At 46.8% G+C, this 27881-nt stretch overlaps 2 long non-coding RNA genes across 3 annotated transcripts; one reads left to right on the forward strand and one right to left on the reverse strand.

Annotated features, from left to right (window-relative positions):
• Positions 1-1227: 1227 nt before the first annotated feature.
• LOC147351416 (uncharacterized) lies at positions 1228-3809 on the reverse strand. The gene is made up of 2 exons (XR_015147508.1): positions 3614-3809; positions 1228-1489 (listed from the first exon to the last, which is right to left on the reverse strand). It is a non-coding gene; the product is annotated as an uncharacterized LOC147351416 (long non-coding RNA).
• Positions 2799-25806, forward strand: LOC147351417 (uncharacterized). Of its 2 annotated transcripts, none has more exons than XR_015147510.1 (3): positions 2799-3033; positions 22845-22997; positions 23102-23450. It is a non-coding gene; the product is annotated as an uncharacterized LOC147351417 (long non-coding RNA). The 2 variants fall into 2 exon arrangements; XR_015147509.1 differs by lacking the exon at positions 23102-23450 and adding an exon at positions 23913-25806 and having other exon boundaries at positions 2802-3033.
• The last annotated feature ends 2075 nt before the right edge of the window (positions 25807-27881 follow it).

The following is a 27881-nucleotide window of genomic DNA, read 5'->3' on the forward strand; positions in this document are numbered from 1 at the left end:
AGCACTCCAGGTGGTCATTGCCTGCCCCAGAAATGGGCACCATGTGCCAGGTTCACCATCCCTTCAGCAGGGTTCAGTGGGATCCTTCCTGCCCTCTCTCCCTCCTTCCCTTTCCCTTCTCTCTTCTTTCCTCCTTCCTTCCTCCCTGTCTCCCCTCTCTGGCCAGGTGTTATGCCAGATGTCAGGGCTCTGGGATTATCAGAACAGGAAACCTACAGTCTAACATGAAAACAATGCAATTCACCATGGTAAGCGTTCAGCTGGAGGGTGCCACCAATGCTCACAGGGGCACCCAGAGCACGAGGGAAGCCTTCTGGGGAAGAAAATGTCTTGTTTTCCTCAAGACCTGAAGGGCAGGTGGCAGTTGGGCAGCCAAAAGGTGTAGAGTGAGATGTTCTAAAGAAAAGGGGGAGCTCACATCAGCCTGAACCAGGAAACCACGCACTTACTGGCATGTGGCAGGCAGCTGCCAGTGTCCTTGAAAACAGCTTTGCTTCCCAAGGATTCAAGTTTAAGGACTTAACGAAGAGCAGCCTTTGGACATGGCCCCTTGTTTCCTGAAGACAGTATTGAGTTGCCACCCCCTTTTTTTATTTGGCCATGCCATGTAGTATTTGGGATCCTAGTTCCCTGACCAAGGATTGAACCCATGTCCCCTGCATTGGGAGTGTGCAGTCTCAACCACTGGACAGCCAGGGAAGTCCTAAGGCTCCTTTTGAGCTCACCTTCTCCAGCTCATAACCCAGTGCCTTTCATCTTTCCCTATAGGTACAGCCCCCATAGGTCCACTCTCATGGTCTAGCCTGTCCTCTTTCCACACATTCTGCCCCTCAAAACACAACAGAACAGAAGCCCTTAATGCCCCTTTCAGCTGGGGTGGCAGGTGATGGGTCCAGGACTTTGCTCCAAAATATGGCACCTTGGCATATCGAATATTAAAAGAGCTTGAGAAAATGTCAGAAGCAGGCAAAGCTCTCCAATCTTCCCCTGTCCTTCTCCCCTGAATCAGGTCCTAAGACTCTCACACAAGAGGAAGGGTCTATACCTCTGTACGCAGAGGAAAGGAACATCCTTGTCTCCAATACAGAGGGACACTGAGAAGAATCTGGAAAAATGGGCCTCGCTAAGTTTCCCCCAGTTTACAACTCTCGCTCATACTCTTTGATTATATTTCAATATGGCTGTCCACTCTTCAGCAAACCTAGCATGAGAACACCCAGGCTTAAATTTCTATTATTATTATTATTTATTTCATTTTACGTTTATTTTTGGCTGCTCTGGGTCTTTGTTGCTGCGCAAGGGCTCTCCCTAGTTGCGGTGAGTGGGAGCTAGTCTTCACTGAGGTGCTCAAGCTTCTCATTGCAGTGGCTTCTCTTGTTGCAGAGCGCGGGCTCTAGAACTCCGGCTCAGTAGTTTTGGTGCAAGGGCTTAGCTTCCCTGTGGCATGTGGAATCTTCTCTGACCAGGACCAGGAATCCAACTGTGTCTCCTGCATTGCAAGGCAGATTCTTAACCACTGGACCACCAGGGAAGTCCACGACTTCCTTATGAAGGCACAGGTATCATGTAAAATGTAGGTTAAATAATCCGTGTGCTTTTCTCCTGTTGTCGCCTTTGTCGGTTGCATTTTCAGATCCAGCCAGGAACCCTAAGAGTTTTAAAGATTTTTTCCACCCTCCACAGTGTGTGTGTGTGTGTGTGTGTGTGTGTTAGTCGCTCAGTCGTGTCCAGCTCTTTGCAACGCCACAGACTATAGCCCACCAGGCTCCTCTGTCTGTGGAATTCTCCAGGCAAGAATACTGGAGTGGGTTGTCATTCCCTTCATGAGATCTTCCCAACTCAGGGACCAGACCTGGGTCTCCTGCATTGCAGGTGGATTCTTTACTGTTTGAGCCACCAGGGAAGCCCTCCACAGGCCTGGGGCTAATGTCCCCACACTTCACATGGTGCCTATAAAAAGCCACATCTCACATAACCTGAGAAATCCCACCCCCCTGCCCCAGTCCCTCTTCAGGCTTAGGGGGCTTGCTGTCCTAAAGCTGGCCAGGCAGTGACTTGCTATAAACAGAATCTTAACTTTCCACACAAAATTGAATATAAAGTCAGAGATTATTTCCAAGGATGGTAAAGAAAACCTTAACAAGTTGGTTTTTCAATGGTTACCCATGGTGGTGCCCTGGTAGCTTTACAGGAAGTGGGAGACTCAGCCCACCTAGTGATTCCTGGCTCCTCTTCATAATCCAGGATCATCCCTCCTTCCCCCCCCCCCTTTTAAAACAGCTTTCTTGAGATATAATTCACATACTTTACAATTCACCCATTTAAGCTGTATGGTTCAATGGCCTTCAGTGTGTTGACAAAGTTATGTGCCCATCACCACAATCAAGTTTAGAACATTTGGGGGGAGTTCTCTGGAGGTCTAGTGATTAGGATTTGAAACTTTCACTGCCGTAGCCAGGGTTCAATCCCTGGCTGGAGAACTGAGATCCCACAAGTAGTGCAGCAACCCCCCCCCCAAAACTTTTAGAACCTTTTCATGACCCCCAAAAGAAACCCTGCACACCTTAGCTGTCAACCCTCCAAAGATCACGCTTCCAATCCTAGGTAACCACTAACCTATTTTTTGTCTCTATTTGATTTGCCTATTCTGGACTTTTCATATAACATTCCTCTTTTTTTGGCCGTTGTCTAAATCACCATCCTCATTATCATGGTCTTCTGTAGAGCCCTCTACAAAGTCCTTTCATGTATATTGTTGTTGTAGACTAATTGCCAGAAAGGAAAACAAAGACAAAAAGCTGGCCCAATTTTTACCCCTTCCCTTTGTTATGCAAAATAGGCTCCGTTGTGGGCGTGGTGTCCTCATTCTGCCCCACCCCCTCGTATTGGCTACAGCGAAGCTGCTTGCTTTAGTCAATGGGATGTTAGGAAACAGGAAGGAAGCGGAGGCTTGAGAACTGCTGCGTGCTTCCACCTCCTCCCGTGCCTCTAGCGCCTCTACTGCTATAACTGCGCTGCCCTGTACAGAAAGAGGTACGTGGTCCAGCTGCCCCATCACCTCAGCCAGCCAACCACCAGCCCTGTGAAGGAGCCAGTTTACATCACAAAGGCACAATCTTGGGAACTAAAGAAATGTTTATTGTGGTATAACACTGAGGTTTTGCGGTTATCTCTTGCTACAGCGTTATTGTGGCAATAAATAACAATTATCTCATTTGTTTCTTACCACAATCCTGAGAGGATGGTAGAGAAGGAAAAAAAAAAAAGTCTAAAATTAAGACCTGAAAATACAGAAGAGGGAGGAAACTAATACGCACTGAACACCTACTCTGAGCCAAGTCCTAGGCTTGGAGTTTCCCCATATATTATTATCTTATTTGATTCTCACAACAACCCTGAGATCCCTGTGTTATTGGAAAGAATACTGGGACTGTAGGTTACAGGGTGTGTGCTAATGTCTTATGTAATAAAATTTCTTCACCAGATCAGAAAAAAAGTCTGGAGGGATCTTAGGGTTGATGCAACAGCTCAACAAAGTCATCAAAAACCCAGTCTCCTATCTTTCTGCCCCACAACCCATGGGGTGTTAGCCTTTCTTTCCCAGGCTTATTACTTTACGGTTGCAGGATGTCTGCCACAGCTCCAAGCATCACATCAGCACTCAACCTCATTCATGGCAGGAAGATGGGAACACGACTTCTTGGCATGTAAAGAAAAACATATCCTCCCAGAAGTCCCCCAAGAGCCTCCCCTTTATAGCCTATTGCCTGAAGCTGGGTCACAGGTGCACCCTGAAACTAATCAGTAACAAAAAGAAATTACATGATCACGCTTAAATTAGACCACCTGTACTTTATTCACTGAGGTTTCAGGAGGGGCCCTCCCTCCCAGATCACGTTTCATCTAAACAAAATTGTTAGATGAGGTGTCCTGCACAGGCTGCTACTGGTGGTTGGGTGATGCTGGGTTTTGTATTCAAGTGGTTTTCTTTGTGTGAGTTCTCACTATCTGATACTCCCTAGGGTTAGTTCTCTGGTAGTCCAGGGTCTTGGAGTCAATGCTCCCACTCCAAAGGCTCAGGGTTTGATCTCTGGTAAGTGGTTTGTTATGGCATTAAGGGAGAGTAAAACAAATATCCAAAAACAAGAAATCAAAGATGAATCCCAGACAAATGGCAGTTACAAAATCAGGCAAATAATAATTAAAATAATGGAATATACACATATACACCCATGAGCAAACGGAAAACAGTCCAACAAAAATAAAGTACAGTAGATTGATCTGGTGAACAAAGGAAATCAAAAATTATATTTACCAATTAAGAACAAAACTAACTTAAGCACAAACTGGAAAACAAAACTAAAGCAAGGTGCCAAGTGGGGAATAAAGCAATAAAAACAAAACTAACAAATATGTTGAGAGGAAAGGAAAGAAAAGAAAGAATAGATATGCAAAGTTAAATAGAGGTAGATGAAGAAGATTTATATACATTAAAGATTAACTGCAAGGGGAAAAGAACAGCAGGAAAAGCAAACAAAGGAATAAATGTAGAAAAAATATAATTGGTTTAAAACAATTAAAAATTAAAATTATTTAAAAAAAGAGGAAAAATTGGAAGAAGAAAGAAAAAAGGGGGAGGGGGGAGGAAAACTCCACAGAACTGCAAAAGCCCAATGTAGAGGCAGAGGTTTATAACAACAATAGAAAGTGTGACAATATACACATATACATATACACTCACAAGCAAAATCAAAACAGTTCAGCAAAAATTAAGTACAATGGATCGACCTGGCAAACGAAGGAAACCAAAAACTACATCTACCAGAACAAAACTAATTAAAGCACAAACTGGAAAACAAAACTAAAGCAACGTGCCAACTGGGGAATAAAGCAATGAAAATAAAACTAACAAATATGTTGAGAGGAAACAAGAGAAAGAAAAGAATAGATGTTAAATAGAGGTAGATAAAGAAGATTTATATACGTTAAAGATTAACTGCAAGGGGAAAAGAACAGTAGGAAAAGCAAAGGAATAAATGTAGAAAAAATAATAATAGGTTTAAGAAATTAAAAATTTAAAAAGAGAAAAGAAAAAAAGAGGAAAACTCCACAGAACTCCAAAAGCCCAATGTAGAGGCAGAGGTTTATGATAACAATAAAAAATGTGACTGAGGGGAAAAGAAAAGCTCAAAAACTTAATTGGATTTCTTAGTGCCAATAAAATCGACAACTACAACAGAGCAGGGGATAAAGGGAGGAAAAAAAGGGGAAAAAATCCAAAAGAATCTACAGAACAAGTAAAAACATAAGACTAATAAATGTTTTTCTTGAGTCTCTGCTGTCAGAGTCCTTTCCCCCACTGAGAATCACAGTCCACCTTAGCTCCCTAGGATGCCCTCCAACAATGTACTAATGTCTGGACCTGCTGTGGGGGCAGTTCAGATTCGAATCTGGTTCTACTCCTGTGTGTTCTTGCCTCCAACGTCCACAGCCATCAGAGTAGCGCTTTTTCTTTTGTGGGAGCTCTCAGTGGCCTTTTGTATGTTCTATAGACACAGTCTGCTTAGTTGATCATGTGGATTTAATCTGCCGCCTGTACAGCTGGTGGGAAGGCTTTGGGTCTTCTTCCTTAGCCACACTGCCCCCTGGGTTTCAATTGTGGTTTTATTTCCACCTCTATATGTGGGTCGTCCGTTGGGGTTTAGCTCCTGAGGCTGCCCTGGAGGGCTTGGGTTTGCCCCCATGAGGGCCAGGTGTGGAGGTGGTGCAGCTGCTTGGGTCGCAGGGGTTCTGGCAGCACCAGGTACTCAGGGGGGTTGGTGGCTGGGGCAGCAGAAAATACAGTGCTCTAGAAGGGTATGGCAACCAGTATTGGTCAATATGTTCCAGTATTCTTGCCTGGAGAACCCCCTCTCTGACAGAAAAGCCTGGCAGGCCACAGTCTGCAGGGTCGCAAGGAGTTGGACCGAAGCGACCCTATGCGCATAAACATAAGACTTTTTTCTTTTTGCCTGTGGCAGCTCTGCCTCAATGAGAGTTGAACATGAAGATGTTGCAGCTGCTTGGCTTGCAGGGACCCTGGCAGCGCCAAGTGTTCAGGGAGTTATGGCTCGTTTTTCGAGCCTCTCGTAGCTGGTGATCAGAAGGCCTCTATGGCCAGTGTTTCTCTGTAGCTCTGCCGGTTGAGGCACTTAGAGGGCTCCCTTGCCTGGGGTCCTTCTTGTTTGGCAGGTCAGGCACTTAAAGGAGCTCCCTAGGTGGGATCCTACTCTGTAGTTCAGTGCGTCTGGTGTTTGATGGGCCAGTCTCTCTGTTGTTCAGCTGCCAATGCTGGTGTGTGGGAAGATAGAGGCTATGGTGATGGCTCCACCCCCTACACATGACTCAGCAGTATCGCCTTGCTTCCATGGCTGCCTGGCTTTCCTCCACAGGCATCTCCCACCACGATCTCCTAGCTTACACCGCTGATCCGTCTTTCTGCAGTCAACAGCAGCCCTCACACTGGGATTGTCACAATCCATAAACTCCAGGTCCTACCCGCTGCCCCTTCCAGGAGACCCCCGTTGCTGTCCGGGGTCTGTATGGCTGTGGCAAGGACTGTCTGATCCTCATTCCATTTAGGCTGCCACTGATCAGCTGTTTCACTCTTAGCCTTAAATGTTTCTCCTCTGACTCAGACAATTGCCCCAATGTGGGGATCGGACCCCTGCTTCAGTTCCCGCGCCCACCAAGGGTAGTTCCTGTCCTACTAATACTCCTGTTTTTCCCCCCTAGTTCCTTTGTCCTCCCGAGTTTTGTGTGGTTCTATATATTCTTTTCCACTGGTCAGGCCCTCCTGTCTACTCTCAGCTCATGTTCTGCATGCACTTCTGTGTCTGAAGGTGTATTCCTGATGTATCCGTGGAGAGAGATGTACTCCACGTCCACCTACTCCTCTGCCATCTTGTTCTCCCGCATCGAAACAAAATTGAAGGAGAAAGGAGAGATTAGCTTTTGGCTAATCTAACAAGAGCGACGTCGACTTGTATTATTATTTCCCACTTTACAGATAATGAAACTGAGACTTGGGAGTTCAGATAACATGCCTGGGGTCACCCAGCTGAGAACTGGTAGAAATAAGATTCACGGGGCTTCCCTAGTGGTTCAGTGGCTAAGACACCTCTTTTCCAATGCAGGGGGCCCGGGTCTGATCCCTGGTCAGGGAATTAGATCCTGCAAGCTGCAACTAAGACCCAAGGCAGCCAAATAAATATGGGGAAAAAAAAAAAAAATCAAATCCAGCTCTGGCTGCAGAGCACTTTCTTTTACATGGTAAGGGCCTTTGACCAAATGGCCATGGAATTTGGGAATGCCAGGGCAGGGCTAGAACCTGGGTCCCAGCCAGGAGTGTTATTGTTACCGCAGCTGCCTGGTTCTCCCTTGCCTGGGCACATCACATGCACATTTCTGTCATCCAACTCCCTTCCTCCTTTTCCCTTTAAATATTTCCAGTGTCTCCAGAGTGGCCATGGTGCCACGATTTATGGCAAATCACAGGAGGTGCTCCCTTCCGTAATATATTCCAGCCTGAGAAGCCTCCAGTCACGGCTTCAGGGTCCGTAAAATGATTGAGAGTCCTACCTCTCTCTTTCTCACCGTAAATCCAGAAGCCCGTGCATCACATGCCCAGGAGTAAGGATATGTGTACCTGAGCCTGGTAACAGATAGCCCCCATCTACCCACCCCAACCCCTGCCTACTGGTCTCCAGGAGAAATGGCCTCAGCTCCTCCAAGTCAGCCAATTTTACCCTCTTCCTACCACCTTCCTGGCTCTTGGAGAAGTATTCCATGGATGTTTTTCTGTCCTGATGGCAGCTCATTAATCATGCTTACTGGTTGCCCTGGACCAACTTCAGTCGAAGGAGGTCAATTTGATATCGAGAAAATACCCTCATGGGTGGCTCCCTCTTGACCTTCATTCTCATCATCCCTGGGCCTGGGAATTGGTCAGTTTTACAAGCGCCTGTCACAGGGACCATGAAATGGGGTCCTACTCTTTGCCAATGGCTTCATCTCAGCAGAAAACACCCACATACACACACACACACACACACACACACACACACACACACACACCCTGATAGGTTCTTGGTGTCCACTCTAACCTCCTTCCCAGCTACCCCAGCCCCACTCACCGGGCCTGGAGAACTCCTCCCCTACCCTGCTGCTGCTGCTAAGTCGCTTCAGTCCTATCCAACTCTGTGTGACCCCATAGATGGCAGCCCACCAGGCTCCTCCGTCCCTGGGATTCTCCAGGCAAGAACACTGGAGTGGGTTGCCATTTCCTTCTCCAATGCATGAAAGTGAAAAGTGAAAGTGAAGTCGCTCAGTCGTGTCCGACTCCTAGTGACCCCATGGACTGCAGCCTACCAGGCCCCTCTGCCCATGGGATTTTCCAGGCAAGAGTACTGGAGTGGGTTGCCATTGCCTTCTCCGCCTCCCCTCCCCTACCCCACCCTAAACAGATGAGCCGACTGGAACAGCGGCCGACCTGCTGGGCCTTCCTCCCACCTCCGTCCCAGAAGAAACCCACATCCTGAGTGCTGAATTTCAGAAGTTCTAGGAAAATTTCAAGGCTGAGACACACAGTTTGGACTTGAAAAAGACACAGAGACCAAAGAATTACAGAATGTAGAAGATAAAACCAGAATCGGGAGAATCTTTAAGGTCATCTAAACCAGTGATTTTCAAGCTACTTTACAGCAGCAGAAATCTGGTCTTCTGGGTGAGATTGAGGCAGGAGATAGACGGGCCCCAGGCTGAGCAGCTGGAGTTTGCTCCCTGTGAACAGACACTCCAAAATGAAGATAATGTAATAGCAGGAGCCCTGCCCAGATAACAGACTGTGTATTTCTTATTCTCAAGGTCAAGGAGACCTTCCCGACTATATATGCATAGAGAGCCTCCTCAGAGGTCAAAAGGGAGACGCTGTCTCCCCATAGTAAGTGATGTCAATCTACCCAAAGACCTCTTTGCTAGAATCCACCTTGGCTAAGAGATGCGTGTGCACGCACGGGAGGACCCTCTGAGAAAAACCAAATACTGATTCGGAACTAGGCAAAGCAAGATAACTGGCCAGAGAAAGCTGGGAAGAAATGCCTCATATAAGTGATTCAAACTGTTAGGACAAGCACAATGACTGGAACCGCCCACCCTGGCCAGGCACCATAGTAACCATTTGCATGAGTTGTTTTAGGACAGGAGGTCCTGGTAAGGAACCTGGAACTAATAAGCCACCACCAACCGGAAGCGTTCTGGAAAGGTCAAAAGAGATACTACATGTGCAACCACCTCCCAGAATCCTTCTCGCTGGCATCCATCTTGGTTGAGCAAGGCGTGCACCATCAGGAAGGACTCTGAGTCAGAATGATTGGCTAAAGACAACCTAGAAACTAGTCCCATCACCATAAAACCCGAGACTGCGAGCCAGTGGCAGAGCACTTCTCCTGCGTCCCTTACCCTACTGCTCTCCGCCCGGGCGCCCTTTCCCAATAAAATCTCTTGCTCTGTCAGCACATGTGCCTCTTCGGACAATTCATTTCTGAGTGTTAGACAAGAGTCCAGTTTCGGGCCCTGGAAGGGGTCCCCGAAGGAAAGCTACATGGCTCAAAACAGTCTGGAGTTAAAGCCCCCCTCCAGGTCCTCCCCACCATTCTACACAGAAAAAAGAACTTTCTCCCCTAAACAAAGAAATGGACATTAAGATTGATTACATTCAGCCCCCAGCCGATGCCAGTCTCCGGCCGGTTTCAGGAAATCCTTACCCCAGTTGTTGAAAACTAATCAAAAATAATCTTGAGGAAAAACAGACCCCCTCAAAACAATGTATCTCCGCATACATATGTTTTCTATACATACCTACTCTCTTGACTTGGTGCAGCAGCCCACTGATCTGACTGCTGCCCCTTCTTGCCTCACTAAAGGTGATCTGTTCCTGTAAAGTGCCAGTCTTATTCTTTTTCGGAACCTCGCCTTCTCTAACTCCCTTACCCTACAGTCCCCCTTCCTGCAACAAAACTACTACAAGGGCACAACGCTCTCTGAGTTGTGTGAGTTTATTCACACGTACCCTTTTTCCTCCCAATAAACACTTTACTTGTTTCAGTACTTGCTGTCTCTTTGTGAGAATGGCTTTCAGGGCCTTATCACGGGTCAGCGTGGTCTGGTTGCTGGGTCTCAGTGCTCTCACTGACCTGACTTCAATCTCTGGCCAGGAACGAAAATCCTGCTTCAAGTCACTGCAGGCTGAGGCCATCTGAGATCAAGATGTTTAGATAGGGGACTTTCCTGGTGGTCCAGTGGTTAAGAATCTGCCTTGCAAGGCAGGGGGCAAGGGTTTGAGCCCTGGTTAGGGAACTAAGATCCTCTATGCCTCACGTGAAATGAAAATATCTCCTGCCATATTAATAAACAAGAAATGTCCCAGCCATCAGCAATTTCTGGCCTCCTAATGTGAATAAGGGCTCCCAAACCTGCGATCCAGCAGATGCTGCCACCCCCCCACGGTGATTGCTGAGGAGCTGAGAAATGCAAGAAGCAAGATGAACAAGGAAACAGGATTGGCCCCAGATAGTTGAGGTGCACAAGAAAGGAATGAATTCAGTGAGCCCAGAGGCTTGCAGCTTCCGAAACATAGAATGCGAAATTCCTTAACTTGATATCAGATCTTTGATGTTCAGAGTGCCTGCTCCCTTTGCCCCAAACTTGTAAATAGTCTGACTTCCCGTCCTACCTCCTTGGAGCAGTTTTCTCTGAGTTACTGAGTGAGATGCTGTCTCCTGGGCTCAGAGTCTTAAACATTCCCACTAAATAAAATAACTCTCTACTTTAAAGTTGTGGCTATATTTTTCAGTTGACACTCAGAGAAACTAAGCCTGCTTGTCACAACTAAACAGCCACAATCCCATGTGTCGCAACTAAGACCCAACACAGCCAAATAAAAATTCTTTTTTAAAAAACAGGTGTTTAGATAGATAGAACCCAAAGACCTCAAGGCAAGCGAGACCACTGTAACGAAGCAGAGGTGATAGTTTTGGTGGACACCTTCGGAGAAGGCAATGGCACCCCACTCCAGTACTCTTGCCTGGAAAATCCCATGGACAGAGGAGCCTGGTGGGCTGCAGTCCATGGGGTCGCTAGAAGTCGGACACCACTGAGCGACTTCACTTTCACTTTTCACTTTCATGCACTGGAGAAGGAAATGGCAACCCACTCCAGTGTTCTTGCCTGGAGAATCCCAGGGACGGGGGAGCCTGGTGGGCTGCCGTCTATGGGGTCGCACAGAGTCGGACACGACTGAAGTGACTTAGCTTAGCTTAGCTTAGCTTGATCCTCAGCAGAATGCTGGACTCTGTGGGACACACTTTGAAAACCATTGCTGTAGTTGAGTCTTTCATCTTACCAGTGGGGAAATTGAGGCCCAGATAAAGGAAGTGACTTGTTGTGCAAAGGAGGCAGTCAAGCTGGAGCTGAGATGTTGAGCTCTGTTAGCCAAATTCAGGAGCCAAGGGTTGGTCAAGATCTCCATGCTAGAGTTGGGAGGAGGGGAAAGGGACAGACAGTTGGCAACTGGCTACCTTGAATAGAGCTTCAGTGGAAGGTTCTAGAGCCCAAAGGAGAGGTCAGGCTTTCCTTCTTTTTGCCTCACACCAGGCCTTGAAACAGTATTCCCAGGGCAATCTTTTAGCACATTTAACTCCCATCAGCCATTTCACACACTGAATAAAATATCAGTCTCTCACCAAGAATAGCTCCAAAGTGGAAAGTCAATCAAAGCTGATCCAAGGCGACATGAGGGCCTCGTTGCTATGATGCTGTCAGCCAGGGTACACTCACTTCCCAGAAGGAGCAGCTCAGATGGGCTGAGGGTCTGAGAACTGAGGAAGAGAAAGAATCATTGTCCTTCGGTCTCCCTACACCCAGCCTCAGGAGGTTTAGGGGAGGGAGAGTTTAAATTGAGGTGGTGTGGGGTGCTATTGTTATGCAAATGAGGAAGGGAAAGACCCACACAAGGGACCTCCTAAGGGCAAAGCCTACAGCATCTCAAAGCCAAGTTCTCAGATTGGTCTCCAGACTGTAGCTTGGGCACCCATTGGGAATTTGTTAGAAAAGTGTTTTCCAGGGCTGCTCCCAGACCAACTGAATCAGAAACTGTGGGGGTGGGGCCCAAAGGCCTGTGTTTCAACAGCCCTCCAGGGGCTTCTGATGTGCAAAGTGTGAGAACTGCTGCCTTAACACCTTGTTCCTGAGTTACTGCTGTGGCACTTGGGCTGAGGAGCCTCGCAAGTGAGAACGGGCTCATCATTTGTGATCAGGTCCTAAAGAGAACAGAATGAGCTGGTGAGGGTGAGGCTGCCAGCAGAGAGGGAAAAGACTCTTGTTTTCAAAAGAACAGAAGTTGGCCAGGATGTGAAGAAATTGGAACCCTTGTACTTTGCGGGTAGGCATGTTAGATGGTGCAGCCTCTGTAGAAGACAGCTTAGCAGTGTCTCCAAAAAGCAGACCTAGAGTTACCCTCCGATCAGCAATTCCATGGGCGTCCCTGGTGGCTCAGGCAGTAAAGAATCTGCCTGCAATGCTGGAGACCTGGCTTCAGTCCCTGGGTTGGAAAGATCCCCTGGAGAAGGGAATGGCAACCTACTCCAGTATTCTTGCCTGGAGAATTCCATGGACAGAGGAGCCTGGTGGGCTACAGCCCATGAGGTCACAAAGAGACATGACTGAGCAACTAAGCACTCTTCAGTGCTAATATGGAATTGCATAGCTATATCACTGCTAGGTTCATCCCCAAAGGATCAGAGGCTAGATGCAGGAGGGTGGGAATTTGGTCCCTCACACAGGGCTGCAGTTTCCATCACTTCACACATCACCGTTGCCATGGCACCCGACCTCGTATTCTGCACCCCCAAGACCTGAGGTGGAGCCCTGGAGAGGCCTGGGCCTCCCACGTCAGCCGCCTGATCTAAGGGGAAACCGGGTGGCCTGGGACACTGAGGACAAGGACCACTTGAAAAGAGAGTGACCCAGATATGAATCTGGGGAGCCTGTGGACACCCAGAGTATCACCAGTCTGACCTTACCCGGAAGACCCCCACCCCAGATCATGAGGACAGAAAATACAGGTTGACCCAGGCCCTCTGCCTGGATCCATCCAGCACCAGCTAGGCTCAGAGACCTTTCCCTCTGGTCTAGAAAACATGTCCCTTCCTTTCAGGGGCTTTAGTTTCCTACTCTATATATAAAATGAGGTGCTGACATGGGGCGTTTCCAAAGCCCCTCCTGGCTCTGACCTAGTGTTTGGAACCTGCTTGCCACTCAAAAGTTGTTAAAGAGGCCATGTGGGTGGAAAGGAAATTTGCTTCCTTTTGCATGCTGGCAACCAAGTGTGTGTGTGGCGGGGGAGGGTAGACGCCTGTTCAAAGGCCAACTCCCCACCCCTCAACCCTACAATCAGGGGGCAAGAGCTGTTATAGACAAAGGGAGGGGGCTACATGCAGAAACAGCAGAGTCAGCTTTGACAGTCATTTTGAAATTGGACATGCAATGGTCTGACCAGTGTCATCTTGATTGTTTTAGGTACAATTTATCTTCAGTTCCATGGTCAGTTTATTCCTATTTCCTTGAGGACAATTCTCAGAATATTCCTTGAGGCCAGTTCTCAGAATGGTGGCAGCCCATGTCATGGCTATGGTGTGGTCATCATACAGCTAACTTCTCCACCTGGTGCAAGTTTCAGGATGTATAAGACAGCTCAAAGCCTGGTTTGGAATATTATCTATAACCCCTGAGAAGGAAATAAAAGTCCTTAGCTGTGCTTAATGTCTCAGTTCAGATCAGTTGCTCAGTCATGTCCAACTCTGTGACCCCATCGACTGCAGCCTGGACCTGATGGACAAGCTTCCCTGTCTATCATCAATGCCCAGAGCTTGCTCAAACTCATGTCCATTGAGTTGGTGATGCCATCCAACCATCTCATCCTCTGTCATCCCCTTCTTCCGCCTTCAATCTTTCCCAGCATCAGGGTCTTTCTCAGTGAGTCAGTTCTTCACATCAGGTGGCCAAAGTATTGGAGTTTCAGCTTCAGCATCAGTTCTTCCAATGAATATTCAGGATTGATCTGCTTTAGGATGGACTGGTTGGATCTCCTTGCAGTCCAAGGGACTCTCAAGAGTCTTTTCCAACACCACAGTTCAAAAGCATCAATTCTTTGGCACTCAGCTTTCTTTATAGTCCAACTCTGACATCCATACATGATTACTGGAAAACCATAGCTTTGACCAAACGAACCTTTGTTGGCAAAGTAATGTCTTTGCTTTTTAAATATGCTCTCTGGTCATAGCTTTTCTTCCAAGGAGCAAGTGTCTTTTAATTTCAAGGCTGCAGTCACCATCTACAGTGATTTTGAGCCAAAAAAAAAAAAAAAAAAGTCAGCCGCTGTTTCCATTGTTTCCCCATATATTTGCCATGAAGTGATGGGACCGGATGCCATGATCTTAGTTTTCTGAATGTTGAACTTTAAGCCAACTTTTTCAGTCTCCTGTTTCACTTTCATCAAGAGGCTCTTTAGTTCCTCTTTGCTTTCTGCCATCAGGGTGGTATCATCTGCATATCTGAGGTTATTGATATTTCTTCCAGCAACCTTGATTACAGCTGTGCTTCATCCACCCCAGCATTTTGCATGATGTACTCTGCATATAATTTAAATAAGCAAAGTAACAATATACAGCCTTGATGTACTCCTTTCCCAATTTGGAACCAGTCTGTTGTTCCATGTCCAGTTCTAACTGTTGCTTCCTGACCTGCATACAGATTTCTCAGGAGACAGGTCAGGTGGTCTGGTATTGCCATCTCTTTCAGAATTTTCCACAGGTTGCTATGATCCACACAGTTAAGGGCTTTGGTGTAGTCAATAAAGCAGAAGTAGATGTTTTTTTGGAACTCTCTTACTTTTTTGATGATCCAGCGGATATTGGCAATTTGATCTCTGCTTCCTCTGCCTTTTCTAAATCCAGCTTGAACATCTGGAAGTTCACGGTTCACATACCGTTGAAGTCTGGCTTGGAAAATTTTGAGCATTACTTTGCTAGCGTGTGAGATGAGTGCAATTGTGTTGTAACTTGAACATTCTTTGGCATTGCTTTTCTTTGGGATTGGAATGAAAACTGACTTTTTCCAGTCCTGTGGCCACTGCTGAGTTTTCCAAATTTCCTGGCATGTTGAGTGCAGCACTTTCACAGCATCATCTTTTAGGATTTGAAATAGCTCAACTAGAATTCTATCACCTCCACTAGCTTTGTTCGTAGTGATACTTCCTAGGGCCCACTAGACTTCGCATTCCAGGATGTCTGGGTCTAGGTGAGTGATCACACCATCGTGGTTATCTGGGTCATGAAGTTCTTTTCTGTATAGTTCTTCTGTGTATTCTTGCCACCTCTTCTTAATACCTTCTGCTTCTGTTAGGTCCATACCATTTCTTTCCTTTGTTGTGCCCATCTTTGCATGAAATGTACCCTTGGTATCTCTAAGTTTCTTGAAGAGATCTCTAGACTTTCCCATTCTATTGTTTTCCTCTATTTCTTTGCATTGATCACTGAGGAAGGCTTTCTTATCTCTCCTTGCTATTCTTTGGAACTCTGCATTCAAATGTATATATCTTTCCTTTTCTCCTTTGCCTTTTGCTTCTCTTCTTTTCTCAGCTATTTGTAAGGCCTCTTCAGACAACTATTTTGCCTTTTTGCATTTCTTCTTCTTGGGGATGGTCTTGATCACTCCTGTACAATGTCATGAACCTCTGTCCATAGTTCTTCAGGCACTCTGTCTATCAGATCTAATTCCTTAAATCTGTTTGTCACTTCCACTGTATAATCGTAAGGGATTTGATTTAGGTCATACCTGAATGGTCTAGTGGTTTTCCCTACTTTCCTCAATTTAAGTCTGGATTTGGCAATAAAGAGTTGATGATCTGAACCACAGTCCGCTCCTGGTCTTGTTTTTGCTGACTGTATTGAGCTTCTCCACCTTTGGCTGCAAAGAATATAATCAGTCTGATTTTGGTGTTGACTATCTGGTGAAATCCATGTGTAGAGTCTTTTCTTGTGTTGTTGGAAGAGAGTGTTTGCTATGACCAGTGTGTTCTCTTGGCAAAACTCTGTTAGCCTCTGCCCTCCTTGCTTCATTTTGTACTCCAAGGCCAAATTTGCCTGTTAGTCCAGATGTCTCTTGACTTCCTTACTTTTGCTTTCCCGTCCCCTATAATAAAAAGGACATCTTTTTTGGGTGTTAGTTCTAGAAGATCTTGTAGGTCTTCATAGAACCATTTAACTTCAATTTCTTCAGCATTACTGGTTGGGGCCTAGGCTTGGATTACTGTGATATTGAATGGTTTGCCTTGGAAACGAACAGAGATCATTCTGTCATTTTTGAGATTGCATCCAAGTACAGCATTTTGGACTCTTATGTTGACTACTCCATTTCTTCTAAGGGATTCCTGCCCACAGTAGTAGATATAAGGGTCATCTGAGTTAAATTCACCCATTCCAGTCCATTTTAGTTTGCTGATTCCTAAAATGTCGATGTTCACTCTTGCCATCTCCTGTTTGACCACTTCCAAGTTACCTTGATTCATGGACCTAACATTCCAGGTTCCTATGCAACATTGTTTTTACAGCATCGGACTTTACTTCTATCACCAATCACATCCACAGCTGGGTGTTGTTTTTTTCTTTGGCTCCTCTTCTTTCTTTCTGGAGTTATTTCTCCACTGATCTCTGGTAGCATATTGGGCACCTACTGACCTGGGGAGTTCATCTTTCAATGTCCTATCTTTTTGTCTTATCATACTGTTCATGGGATTCTCAAGGCAAGAATACTGAAGTGGTTTGCCATTCCCTCCTCCAGCGGACCACATTTTGTCAGAACTCTCCACCGTGACCCATACGTCTTGGGTGGCCCTACACGGCATGGCTCATGGTTTCATTGAGTTAGACAAGGCTGTGGTACTAAAACTAACGTGATTAGTTTTCTGTGATTGTGGTTTTCAACATCTGCCCTCTGATGGATGAGGATAAATAAGAGGCTTATGGAAGCTTCCTGTGGGAGAGACTGACTGAGGATGAAACTGGGTCTTGTTCTGATGGGCAGGGCCATGTTAAGTAAATCTTTAATCCAGATTTCTGTTGATGGGCAGGGCTGTGTTCCCTCCCTGTTGTTTGACCTGAGGCCAAACTATGGTGGAGGTAGTGAAGATAATGGTGACCTCCTTCAAAAGACCCCAAGCATGCACTGCCACACCCAGTGCCCCCAACCCTGGAGCAGGTCACTGCTGACTCATGCCTCCATCCGAGACTCGTGGACACTCACGGCCAAGTCTGGGTCAGTCTCTTGTGGGGTCACAGCTCCTTTCTCCTGGGTCCTGGTGCACACAAGGTTTTGTTTGTGCCCTCCAAGTGTCTGTTCCCCAGTCCTATGTAAGTTCTGGCAGCTCTATGGTGGGGTTAATAGCGACCTCCTCCAAGAGGGCTTATGCTATACCCAGGTCTGCAGCACCCAGAGCCCCTGCCCCTGTGGCAGTCCACTGCTGACCCATACCTCCACAGGAGACACTCAAACATTCAAAGGCAAGTCTGGTTCAGTCTCTGTGGGGACTCCTAGTGCACACAAGGCTTTGTTTGAGCCCTCGAATTGTCTCTGGCAGGTATGGGGTTTGATTCTAAATGCAATTTCACCCCTCCTACCATCTTGCTGGGGCTTCTCCTTTGCCCTTGGACATGGAGTATCTTTTTTTGGTGGGATCCAACATTCTCCTGTCGACAGTTGTTCAGCAGTGAGCTGTACTTTTGGAGTTCTTACAGGAGATGAGTGTACATCCTTCTACTTTGCCATCTTGTAGACTTCTGCTAGTCTCCTGGAGACATGGTAGTCGCCTGTGGCTCACACTGGGGACACGGATGCTGGCAGCTGCCCATCTTGGGAGCTCAAGCTGGTGTGGACACTTAATGTCTACACTATTATTATTTGATCTGCTTTGACTATTTTCTTTTGTTTCAGCATGTCCTCACTTCTGTGATTAAACTTCTTGGTTGCTCAGTCATGTCCGACTCTTTGTGACCCCATGGACTACAGCCTGTAAGGCTCCTTTGTCCATGTAATTCTCCAGGCAAGAATACTGGAGTGGGTTGCCATTCCCTTCTTCAAGGGCTCTTCCCAACCCAGGGACTGAACCCAGGTTTTCTGCATTGCAGGCATGTTCTTTACCATCTGAGCCACCAGGAAAGCCCTTGATTAAACTTATTCTTTGGCTAACATTTTTCCACAGACAAAAGGCAGGCAGAGGACATGGGAGACAAGGTCTCACTCACTTTCACCAGGACTTTCAAGAGAGGATCAAGGCTTATGGGGGGCAGGGCTGTGGAGGGCTGAGTGAGAACAGAGGCAGGGCAGGAATGAACTGGAACTGAGGGTGACAGGAGGCCTCCCGTCCCCATAAGGGGATTGTCCCAGTTTCCTCCCTTTGCATGCTCAAAGAATGGCGAGTCTATCCACAAATACCATGGGAGGCCTGGCATATAGGAAACTCTCAATTATTGTTAAGGACAATCATTAATGATTGTCAGCAGCCCTATATTATAAGTAGTCCTTTTGCTTAACCACCAGGATGTGATGAGATGTTTCAAGTGCTACATCATCAAATCAAGAATTGCTGAGTCACTGAATCTACCTGGGACAGGACCATCCAAATGGAGCAGTCTGGGACTTCCCTGGCTATCCAGTAGCCAAGACTTCATGCTTCCAATGCAGGGGACCTGGGTTCAATCCCCGGTTGGGGAACTAGATGCACATGCCAGAACTAAGACCTGACAGAGCCTAAATAAATAAGTAAATAAATAATTTTTTTTAAAAAAAGGAGGGACTTCGCTGGTGATCCAGTGGATAAGACTCTGCACTTCCACTGCAGGAGTGAGGGTTCAATCCCTGTTCAGGGAATTAAGATCTCACATGCTATGCAGTGTGCCCCCCCCAAAAAAAAGGGTGGGGAGCAGTCTCCCTTAATCACTGAGTCAGTACAATGTACCCTCCCGAGTCATGCCTTTACCCATGCTCCCCTTGCAGTTTCTAGATTTTTCCAAAAGTCAGATCTAAGGTCCAATCCATGGAGATGCTGTGTGACCATTATTTCATCTGCCTCTCCTAACAACTCTATGAGTAGTTCTCAGCATATTGTATAGAAGAGAAAACTGAGGTTCCCGGAGGTCACACAGCCTGGTCTCACACCCCAGTCTTTTAGGTCCTAGGGGCCCATTCTGCTCACCTTCTGGGGTAGCCTTCCAGTTTTCAGATCAGTGCAACTTCCCTCCCTCAGTGCAACCTGACCTTCCTTCACCGTCCTTGATAGCACATGCCACACTGCATTGTCATTTCTCAGGGCACCTAGACTCTTAGACTTGGGAGTCCCACAGACAGAGATGAGCCATGTCTAATCTTCTTCCTGCATCCTGCACCCACTGCAGGGCCAGGCTTACCTTGGGTGCCAATCAGGGGCTCCACATGGGTCCATCTATTGGAGGCACTTGCTACTTGCCGGGGATCATAACTGCCACAGAGACAGACTTCATAAAGGAAAGTGCATTCTGAGGTTCAAGTTTCCATCTTCCTTTGGGTACCCAGCTGTCTCTAAAGTTGGGAGTGGTCTATTTTCCACCCTCCCAGTGATTCAGCTGCCCATCTTCTCCTGTCCCCCAGCATGGTCTAGAAGAGCAGTCCCCAACACTTTTGACACCAGGGACTGGATTTGTGGAAGACAAGTCTTCCACGGACGGGGGTGGGGTGGGGGATGTTTTGGGGATCATTCAAGTGCATTGCATTTATTGAGTGCTTTATTTCTATTATGATTACAGCAGCTCCACCTCAGATCATCAGGTATTAGATCCCGGAAGTTGGGGACCCTGGTCTAGAGTGAGGGCTTCTGTCCCGGGTCCTGAACCCATGGGAGAATCAGGAGAAAACTCAGGCCCATCTTCAACTTTTTCACACACAAACAATGTTGCCTATATGAACAGTTTGGCATCTACAAAAGTTCATGCTGCTGCTGCTGCTGCTGCTAAGTCGCTTCAGTCATGTCCGACTCTGTGCGACCCCATAGACGGCAGCCCACCAGGCTCCACCGTCCCTGGGATTCTCCAGGCAAGAACACTGGAGTGGGTTGCCATTTCCTTCTCCAGTGCATGAAAGTGAAAAGTGGAAGTGAAGTCGCTCAGACGTGTCCGACTCTTCGCGATCCCATGAACTGCAGCCTACCAGGTTCCTCTGTCCATGGGGTTTTCCAGGCAAGAGTACTGGAGTGGGACCATGAAGAAAGCCTAAAAAGGCATTTAGACCCCAAATTAGGTATCACCCAAGAAGTTTGGGAAGCAACTAGTGTGAAGAGCAGAGGGCAGGGCTCTGGGGTTTCTTGGTAGAAATCAGGGTCATAGTGAATCCTGGAGGGGACCCCAAACCAGCCCTCCCCAGGCCTTCCCTGGCCACCCTGATATCGCCCCTTTCACCCCAGGGTCTTCTTCAGCCTACTTTTTTTGTTTGAGGCAACCTCTGTTGCCCCCTAATAGTCTTCTCTGCCATGGAGGTATATCTCATATGAGTTGTTTTCCATTTGCCTCATTAGAAAGCCTTTTAAAATGTGTTTTCAGGCCTGTGTTCAGTACAATATGTCTCCATATAAAAATTTTCAGGAAAATCACTGCGATGTTGATTATTTTTATTCCCTCCATCCAGCCTTACCAGGCCTGGCCCAATGCAAATCATGCAAGAACATCACAAACCATAAAGCAAATTCGGAGCTTCCAAGAACCCTACCTGCCCAATTATCTCCATTCTTCCTCACTGACTGGGACCCCTGGCTAGCAACTGTGTGGCTGGACCAGCGGATAGACTGTGAGATATCAGTGTGGCTCAGACGGTTAAGCGTCTGTCTATAATGCGGGAGACCCGGGTTTGATCCCTGGGTTGGGAAGATCCCCTGGAAAAGGAAATGGCAATCCACTCCAGTACTATTGCCTGGAAAATCCCATGGACAGAGGAGCCTGGTAGGCTACAGTCCATGGGGTCGCAAAGAGTCGGACACCACTGAGCGACTTCACTTTCACTTTCTCCCCTCTCCTAGACCCATACTGACCTTGACCACAGTGAAGGTCACCCTTCAGAGGGGTTATTTTCTCAATTTTACAGATGAGGAAAAAGAGGCCTGGAGAGACCAAAGTGTCCATCAGGGTTGCCCAGCGCATCCATGACCTGGACTCTGGACTAGAGAAGGGGCTTCAGAAATCACTGTTGGTGTGTGACTCTCTTCCATTAAAAAAAAAAAAAATCCAAGAGAAAAAAAAAAAAAACTCTTGGAAGATGTATACAGGACTTAACATTGCTGTGGAGTTTTCCAGATGCTGCAGTTCGATCAGCTCAAAAAGTTTCCCAGAGGACAGAGCCAGGGACAGCGACGAGGACAGGGCTGACAGCTGGGCTCCAGATCAAGTGTCTGAGCTCAGACTGCTGACTCTTTGCAGTGACTCCAGCTCCCGGAGAGGAGTGATGTATCTGACGGAGGGGTCGCAGGAAACAGCCGAGCCTCCCGATGCACAGCAGGCTTCTGCAGGAACCTTTCCTTTTAGAAGCAAGACAGACAGCAGCAGGGATTTTTCCTCTGCACATAGGAGCTTGACGTCCACAGATGACTGCCCCCCATCCCCCAGCCATGTCCTCAGGTCATACGTGGCCCTGTTCTCCCCTTGGGCTTTCTCTGCCCATCCTCCTCCTCTGCCCTGATGCTGCCTGCACAAACTCAAGAGCATTTCAAATCAGGACTGACAACCCCTGGGCTGGTCCCCAGCTCAGTCCTGTGACAGAGGCAGGTACCAATGTGCCCAGGCCAGTGCCTTGTTTGTAGTAGGCATTCAGAAGCTTTTTGCTGAGTTAAATCATGGTTGGCATTCAACAAGTTTTTGGCTGAGAAAAAAATCTTGAGGGTGATCTCAAATCTGGAAGAGCAAGTCTGTTGGAAGAAGAAGTGTTGGAATCTGTTTGTTCCAATGAGCAATGGACCTTTCCCAGCAGAGGAAAACTTATCAGAAAGCTAAGACGTTTATACTTGAGGCCCTCTACTTGCAAGGGCCCCTTCCAGGTCCTGCATCTAGTTTTGTGTCCATAAGTTTGCATTATGTTTCTTACAGAAGCCATCCAAAGTAGTGTAACCTTCAGGCTTCACAACACCTGGATCCACCCCTGGTCCTTGTCCTCCATCTTTACAAACTCTGCCTATTTGAGAGCAGAATCCAAGAATTGGGTGGAATCCTAAAAGAGTATCTGGTACATCCCTCAAGCAGGTAGATCCATCAACTCCCAGGAAGTCTTTTCTAAGGGATCTGCAAGGGGAGATGTTACCTTCACATTGCCCATTCTAATGTCTGACTCCCATAAAACCAAGCAAGTTCTCTTTATGTCTGACTGCTGCCTCCTCCTTTAAAAAAAAAAAAATTTATTTGTATGTGTCTGGTCTCAGTTGCAAAATTTGAGATCTTTTGTTGCCATGTGTGGGCTCCTCACTGTGGCATAAGGGCTCCAGAGCACATGGGTTTAGCAGGTGTGGTATCTGGCTCTGCAACTGTGGCACGCAGGCTTAGTCCCCCTGCAGCACGTGGGATCCCAGTTCACCAACCAGGGAATGAAGCCATGTCTCCTGTATTGGAAGACTGATTCTTAACCACTGACCACCAGGAAGTCCCCACCTCCTACTGTAACTGAACATCATTTCCTCTTTTCAGGCACTGTGGATATAGAAACCGTATCTTCCTTTCCCCTGAGAATACTGGCATCTCCCTCAGAAAACCTAGAAGACAGATGGCGGAGACAAGGCAACATCCTTATCACACTGCATTCTCCTCCAGGAAGACTGTCTTTCCTATCCTCCCTTAAAGGTAATTTGGGACCATGTGACAGTGTTCTGGCCAATGGGTGGGTAAGAAGTGATATAAACCTCTTCCAGTCTTGGCCTTTACAAACATCTCGTGTGATCTTCCAGTCCTTCTCCTCTCCTGCAGAACCTTGAAAACGATGTGTTCCAAATGACATAGCCATGAGATGGATGTAGCCTGGGTCCCTGAGCCACTTTTGGAGGAAGCTACCAAGCAGGGACAAGACGGTGAAATGAAAGAGGAATGAACCTTTATGGTGTTAAGATACCGAAATTCCACCATTTTGTTGTTACTGCAGCATAGTCTAACCTACCCTGATTAATACGGTCTTGGTCTCTCCCCTATCCACCTCTCTCTCAAGTTTAGGATGCCTCTTCCATGGTAATTTGTTGTGTTTGTTTGTTTTACGTACCATGGTAATTTAGAAGTTCATATTGGGACTTTCCTGGTGGTCCAGTGGTTAAGACTCCATGCTTCCAATGTAGCGGAGGAAGGTTCGATCCCTTGGTTGAAGAACTAAGATCCCACATGCCTTGTGGCTTAAAAAAAAAAAAAAGAATTCTTGTTAACACAATAGGAGAGTGGGGAATGGGGCATAAATCACTTTAAGGAAAATTAATTCAGATGAATCACTAAACCATCCCTGAGTCTCCTCTCCCAGCTAAACATCACCAACACCTTTCAACTTTTCCCTGGATTCAAAGTCCATCCCTCTGATTAGCTCAGGCTCCTTTCTCAGGATTTCCCTGTTTCCCAGTTTCTCTTTAAGAACACGTGACCCAGATTAGAACGATCACTCTGATAAGAAAAGAATCCATAACATATTTGGTATAGCATACAGGAGACCTCCTCTTGTTTTTCCTTATGTTTATAGCTGAAAAAACACCACATTGCATGAAAAAATCTTTAACCCCACAGGTTAAACTTGGCAAATTGAACAGATGGATTTATCATTGTTTCTGAAACTCCACTAAAATGTGCGTCAAGGTATTAAAAAAGTTATAAGGCCACAAGAAGGAAAAGAATGAGAGAAAAAAAAATAAAAGATGTCAACAGAGTTTTGGAAGATGGAAAGCAGGTGGAAGAATTATCAGAACTGAGAAATCTGAATACCATGTGCCTACACAGGGGGATGCTAATAAGAACAGAGCCAATTCAAGCTGTGGAATTTTGGCAAGACACAGGAGTTGTAGCACTGACTGGGAACTGCAGAAGACAAGGATGAGCTGTAGAACTGGAAACAGGGCATGCTCAGGCCACCTGGAAACTGGGGGGTCAGTAGAAAGATGCCCCAGGTCCCCACACCCATTTGGTACAGCCAAGTGATACCTTTCCCCACCCCAGCAGGGGGTTTATTCAGTAGAGAAATGGAGAGTCTAAAGCCCCAATCAACAGGAACAGTAGAAGAGCACCAGAGGGAAAATAGGAGAATTAAATGAAAGCCTATCTACAAATGGTTTTACCCCCTCCAGCCCCCAGCGGCACACAGCTCCAGGGATATTGGCAACTGACCTGCATGACCCCACCCATTCATCCACCTCCACCCCAGAGGCTGTTGCTGGATTCTTCTTTGAAGAAAGTCAATAGCCCCTAGAAAAGACTGGCTCCTGACATTTGGGGAGCCCCCCAAAAATGGCCCCTATATAGCTCCTATGGTGAAACTCATCAAGTGACAAATGACATCCATACAGAATGGCTTCTTAAGACTTTACTCTTAAATATTAGTGGACTGCAAAGGACAACCAAGAACTTGAGAAATGTCTCCAACATGAAAGATAGGAATTGAAACCAGCGGATCCACAACCGAAGAGAGGAAAGTGGAGGAAATAAAACATCAAAGGATTGACCATGCATATCTTTAGAGAGATGAGAGATTTCACTAGTGAAACTAGAACAAAAGATAATACGAGAAGGAAAAATCCAAAGCAGACAGTGGTGATGGCTACACATCTCTGTCAATTTACCAAAAATCACTGCATGATACACTTAAAATGGATGAATGTTATGTTATGTAAATTGTACTCCCAAAATACTGTTATAAAAAAGGGAATAATCAGGGACTTCCCTTATGGTCCAGTCGCTAAAACTCCATGCTCCCAATGCAGGGGGCTCGGGTTTGATCCCTGGTCACAGAGGAAGATCCCACATGCTGCAACTAAGACCTATTATAGCCAAATAAATAAATAAAAACATTTTCTTAAGGGAATCATCAGAAACAAAAGGAGAAAACCTTCAGATATTGGAAATATGATAGCAGAAATAAAATAGTCAATGGAAGGGTTTGGAAGATAAAGACAAGGAAACCTTTCAGAAAGTGGAAAAAAAAAGTATGGAAAATAATGGAGAGGAAAAAAATAGAGAAAATAGAAGCTCTACCTAGAAGGCACGACACAAGAAAGACAGAATAGAGAGAATGGAGGGGAATTTATTATCAAAGACATAATACCACAAAATTTCCCAGGATTGAAGGACTTGCATTTCCAGGTTTAAAGCCCATTGAGCATCTAACACATGAATGGATGGAGGCCAACACTGCTTTCATGGTGATGCGCATGAAGATAAAAGAAAATATTAAGAGTTTCCAGAGTTGGGAAAAGAAGAGATTTTAAGAAAAGGAGATCAATACAATGAATAGCATCAGACTTCTCACTGACAACTTTTCACTCTAGAGGTCAGAAAACAACAGAGAAATAAGTCCCAAATTGCCTCCTTCAATGGTAAAAACAACAAACAACAAATTTTAGACAGTCTGTCCTTGATGAGATCAAGCATTGTGCATGTGTGTGTGGGTCTGTGTGTCTATGTGTCTGTATATCTGTGTATGTCCGCGTCTTTGTATCTGTGTCTATCTGTGTCTGAATTCTGTGTGTATGTCTGTGTGTGTGTCCATGTGTTTGTATGTGTGTTTGTGTTTGTATGTCTGTGTGTGTATGTCTGTCTGTGTATGTGTCTGTGTATCTATATGTATGTGTCTGTCTGTGTGTCTATTTGTGTGTCTGTATTCTGTGTGTGTGTGTCTGTGTGTTTGTATATGTCTCTCTGTGTGTAGGTATGTGTGTTTTTATGTTCATCTCTTCCGGTGTTCTCAAAGACCCTCTCTCTCTGGGCCCCTCTCTTCTTTCATGTCATGATTTCTGCATTCTCCCCTCCTTTCTTTCCTCTTCCTGCAGAATGAGAGGGATCTTTTCCCTAATTGCTTCCTTCATTTATTGTCATTTTCTGTTCTCTCTTCTCCATCTTAAGAGCAAACATGTGGAACACTTTGTGTCTCCGATTACAAAATTGAAATGAAACTGATTTCTGTTTTCCCCCTCTGTGGTCTGTGGGAGGCCTCCCTAGACCTCTGCCTGGGAAACCCTGTCTCGTTTCCCTGTTCAGTGGGTGCAGTTCACGTTTTGCGGGTCACCTCAGAAGGGAATAAGAGGTTTAGCTAGCTCAGAGCTCAAATCCATCGTGCACATTTGGAGATAATTCCAAACAGTCTGTTCTGGTTCATTAGGAAAAGAAGAGCTTAGAGTGGGTCCTCACTAGGAAAATGCCCCCTCATTCTAGATCCTTCTATCCAGTATGGCAGGAGGAACAGACACCTAAACCAATAACCATCACTCACTGTGACCACTGTGGACGTCACAGCAGCGTGGAGGAGGTCGGAATGCCTTCCATCCTGGGGCCCTGAAGAAGGCATCCCAGAAGAGGGGTCCCGGGAACTGAGTCTTGAAGGACGCCTGAGATGTCGTCCAATGGAGAAGGCCCAAGGCAGGGGAGAGCAGGCTCGGCAGAGGGAATGGCCTGTGCAAGGGTGCTGGGCTGTGTCAGGACATTTCTGTGTGACCCTGGGAGTTCACACAACTGTGTGAGCCTGAGTTGGGGGAGGGTAACCCAGCTCTCCCCTCAGAGCTCCCCGGGCCCCCGTGGCAAATGTCACCCTGTCAGAGAAGAGACAGCAGTGTCTGGTCCTGCAGGTTCCGTGGTGTCCTGTGAGTGACAGCTCTGTCATCAGCAGAGCAGAGGCTCACGGTCCCTGGATGAAGGACTCCTGAGCTGACAGCCATGCTGTCAGCCACCAGCCCCAGTGACTCCCAGACAGACTCCCAGATTTCCTCTACAGCCCCTCTCCCTCCCCTAGAACTGCCAGCTGTCCCTGGAGGCTGAGGGCTGAGGCAGCTCTGTCTCTGTGGGGGCTGGGTTGGGCTAGTCTTCAAGGCCTGAACCACTGTCTCCATCATCACGATGGCACAAAGAGCAGCAGGATGGACAAATCACAGCTTTGGAGAATCCCGTCCAGGGCTCACTGTATATCCCAACTCTGTGTCCCCAACACTTTCCTCTCCCCAGTGCCTGGCATGTGGCAGGCCCTTCATAACATATTCATTTAATGAAAACTATGCCAAGAAAAGTAACAGAGAAAGAGACAGGGAGATTGATTTTCAAATGGGAGATGAGATGTTGGGGCCTGGAGGACCCCAGGCACACACAGTGTCCCAGATCACACCTATAGGCACGTGGTAAACCCCAGGCCCTGTTGCAACACCTTATATATTAACTTCGTGGACCCTCATAACTCCATTTTGCAATTGAGGAAACTGAAAGAAAAGGGGCTCAGAAACTTGCTCCAAGTTAATGTGCTAATGGACATGGCAGCTGGCTGCGAACCCAGAAGAACCTGCTCCTCTAACCATGCAGGGTGGGAAATCCCACAGCCGGGGGAGGGAATATCTTCAAGGGACACAGAGGAGACAGAGTCCCTGGGGGACAGGGATCACTGACCAGGAGGGTGAGACGGAGCCCATCCCCTCATGATCTGCTCTGCACAGGCTCTGGCCCTCCAGACTTTGCATGGGCTTTCTGCAGACGAGACCCTGCGCCCATGGGCTCCTGCAATGTGCT

Source organism: Bos grunniens, chromosome 19 (assembly GCF_055505025.1).
Source record: "Bos grunniens cultivar Pamir isolate PY7600 chromosome 19, Bosgru_T2T1.0, whole genome shotgun sequence".
NCBI lineage: Eukaryota > Metazoa > Chordata > Mammalia > Artiodactyla > Bovidae > Bos > Bos grunniens.